This window comes from Hipposideros armiger, unplaced genomic scaffold, assembly GCF_001890085.2.
Source record: "Hipposideros armiger isolate ML-2016 unplaced genomic scaffold, ASM189008v1 scaffold_1930, whole genome shotgun sequence".
Lineage (NCBI taxonomy): Eukaryota > Metazoa > Chordata > Mammalia > Chiroptera > Hipposideridae > Hipposideros > Hipposideros armiger.
This window is the reverse complement of record NW_017733280.1, coordinates 54,457-58,032: the sequence shown is the minus strand read 5'-3', so window position 1 is coordinate 58,032 and position 3,576 is coordinate 54,457. Positions and strand designations below refer to the sequence as shown.

The 3,576-nt window shown below is 47.0% G+C and overlaps 1 pseudogene; it reads right to left on the bottom strand.

The window, feature by feature from the left end:
* Positions 1-308: 308 nt before the first annotated feature.
* On the bottom strand, positions 309-960 carry LOC109378381 (immunoglobulin lambda variable 3-25-like; annotated as a pseudogene).
* Between the last annotated feature and the right edge of the window lie 2,616 nt (positions 961-3,576).

Below are 3,576 nucleotides of genomic sequence, written 5' to 3'. Positions count from 1 at the left end.
TCATTGCTTTCAGTTGGGTTGCTTTTTTGTAAATTTCATTTTGAATATTTTTATGCCATTTCTATTTTTATGTCATCCTATTCCCCATCTCTTTTTCTGCAGTGTCTAATCTTACCAGTGCATTTTAAAATCTCAGACGATTCAGTTATCATCTGTGAAAAGTGAGATGTAATGTTGTTAAACATCATCTGTGTCTGCGCTTAATATGTGCAATCATTCCACTATCTCTGTAATGAAATTTAATGCATTTGCAATATTAATTTTTCTAATGTCTCCCATGACACCCTCTGCAGAGCCTGTCTGGAGGGCTAGGAGGAGAGCAGACTGGGGATCTCAGATCTGGGGACCTGGGCCAGACCAATCATGGCTTTGTCTACAGTCCTACTGGGTTGAAGGAGAGTGTGATATTCACAGTGCAGGATTTGATGTCTCACTTCCCCATCTGCCTGTGTCACTGTGGGTCTTATCACTGACAATATTCCACACCTGACAGTAATAGTCAGTGTCATCCTTGGCCTGGGCCCCACTGATGGTCAGGGTGGCCGTGTTTCCTGATTGGAGCCTGAGATTCAGTCTGGGATATCAGAGGACGATCACTATTATCATAGATGACCAGCACAGGGGCTTGTCCCAGTTTCTGTTGATACCAGTGCACATAATATCCCTCTTCGATGGTATCTCCAGAGCAGGTGATCCTGGCCGTCTGTCCCGGGGCCACAGACACTGAGAGCAGCTGGGACAGCTCACTGGAAACCAGAGAGCCTGCAAGAGAATGGAGGAGAGGGGTTGAAGATGAAAGACCCATTCCCAGGGGGCTCCAAATGAAGTTGCGTTTGCGCTGAGCTCAGGGATGGGACAGGCCTGCTCAGGGTCTTGTGGGGACTGAGACTGCAGGTAGGACCTCGGGGCAGCACCTGTGCAGAGAGTGAGGAGGGGCAGCAGGACAGGGGTCCAGGCCATGGTGAGGTGGCCCCAGAGCTGTGCCTCCTGGGACCTCACAGCACTGCTCCGCTCACACAGGCTCCTCTTATTCCCTCCTCTGTCCTTTGGGGGTGAGCTCATTTAGCTTATGTGCAAATGTGCTTCTCATCTGGGGTTCCAAATGAAGGCGTTAGCAGAGATCATTCTCTCCACAAATATGGGGCCGGACAGGTGGCTGAGGAGGAAGGGAGGAGTCTGCCAGCTTCTAAGCTGCTTCTCAGGTCAGAAAATCAGCCATGGACTGTTCAGTTCCACAAGGACAGTCACCTTTCTGGGGTCTGACCACATGTCCCAGACCCTCCTGGGCTGGGGTCTTTCCTGAGCTAACCCAGTGGGGCTGTGGGGCTTCTAGGAACCTGCCCATGGGGCTGAGCTGGGCCCTCTGAGAGGTAAGTGAGCACACCTGATTCAGCAGACGGCAGTCAATGGAACCTGTCCTCCTCCACATCCCCTCTGTTGGCCCCATGCACATTTGTGTTCCCGCCCTCTACATTTCATTAAAGCGCGGTTCTGTGTTGTTAGGATGTTTGTTCATTGTTTCAAGTATGATGGGTTCCTCAGTAAATATCCTCATGCTTTTGATGATCAAATTATCTCCTGGTCTCATTATATACCTGCTGTTGTCTACCTTCTGTGACATCCCCTATCCACACACACTAGCAATTGGCATTGTCAACTCTTTCATTGTTTTCAAATTTTTTATGAATGTTTTAAGTAAATTTGTTATAATCACCAGAAACCCAGCCCTGACAGAGACACCAGCTTTAGGCTCCATGATCACTGTGAGGTACCCCAGGGTCATGGTCTTTGCACAGGTTGTGAGCTCCAGGGTCTAGATGGTCAGTGGTCCCTCCACTGAGGCAGATCCTGTCACTGAACAAGGACAGCCCAGTGTCAGAGCTGTGACTTGAGGAGTGAGAATCCACTTCACCCTCAGAGAGTCTCTTAAAGGGTCTGTGATGCCCCATCCAGGGAACAGGGGCTCTGACTGCTGCCTTCCACTCCCTGAGATGACCCTCAGCACAGGTGCTGCAGCCTCCAGGTCAGAGGCAGAGGGTGAGAGGTCAGGGTGTCTCTGGACATGCCCAGGACAGAGGTCAGCTCCCTGAGATCTCTCCTGGACAGTGAGGTGACCTGCATTTCAGGTGAAGAGCTCACTGTGCCGAGGTCCTGTCAGTGTCCAGGGGTCACACTGTGAGTCTGACAATCACAACGTTGTTTGGATCACACCTTGTATATGTTTCTTATACTCTGTACCCTGGTTAACATCACCTGAATGTAGACTTTGTCAAGTTACAGATAATAACATAGCAAGGAATTATAGCTAATAAGAGGGAGAAATTTTCAATTTAAATAAATAAATTTAAATAAAAAATGCTCAATTAATTTAAAAAAATAGATAAATGAAGAATGGACATGGGAAGGATGGGGCAAATAAATAAATAGTAACATGACATATTTGAACTATATTACCAATTACATTCAGTCTATGTTCTAAACACCGTAATTAAAAGGCAGAGATTGTCAGATGGAATTTCAAACAACACCCTACCAGAGGTTGAAGATAAAAATCCTACAGTAAATAAAAGACCAGAAAATATAAGTTCAAGTGCAGGAAAAGTTTCCCTACCCAATTCTGGTCCCCAGTGCAGGATATAAAAATTTACACTGGCCAGACAGAGAATGTGGACAGATGAATTATATAGTTTAAAAAGGTTACATGGAAGGGGACTAGCAAAGTTATTGTTCTTCAATCTTAGTTGTGGAGGACGCCAGTCGCTATCTGGTTGCCTGTCGACAGTCGTGGCCTCTAAGCTCAAGGTGCTGTGTTACAATTTTAGTTGCGGGTGGGCATAGACACCATCCCACATGGGAGTCGAACCAGCAGCCTTGTTGTTAAGAGTGCACGTCCTATCTACTGAGCCACTGGGTGGCAGCTCAGCTCAAGGTGCCGAGTTCAGTCTTAGTTGTGGGCGGGTATAGCCCACCATTGAACAGGTCATCTTGTTGTTAGGAGCACGTGCTCTCAGCGGCTGAACCATCCTGCCACCTATTGGCAGCTCAGCGGTAGCTCAGCTCGGGCGCAGTGTCACTAACCCATGTGAGAATGGAACCAGCGGCCCTGTCGCTCAAAGCTCGCACTCTTAAGCTATCTCTTAACCAACTGAGCCGCTTGGCCAGCCCAAGGAAGGAACTCTTAATGCGACATTGTTTTTGAGGAATCTACAGGGGATGGTACTGAAGAAAAATCTCAATCCCAAAAGGCTAAATATAGTAAAACTATATTTTTATTTCTATATATCATTTCTGAGAAGACAAAATTGTAGAAATGGATAACTAATTAGCGGTGCCAGGGGTTAGAGGAGGGAAGGGCNACCTGAAGTAAACAGAACCATGGAAACTGGAATGCATAGTAAACATAGTAGTGTGGACGAAAAAGGGGCCACAGGTTAAACCTGACACGCTTAGGAGACTAAAACTAAGATGGCGTGAACACGCACACACAAATTTTTAACTAAGTGGACCATGGTGGGAAGTCACATCTTCAGCTTCCTCATTAAGTTAATCTGTGCCTCTTTAGTGGGCCTGTTGTCT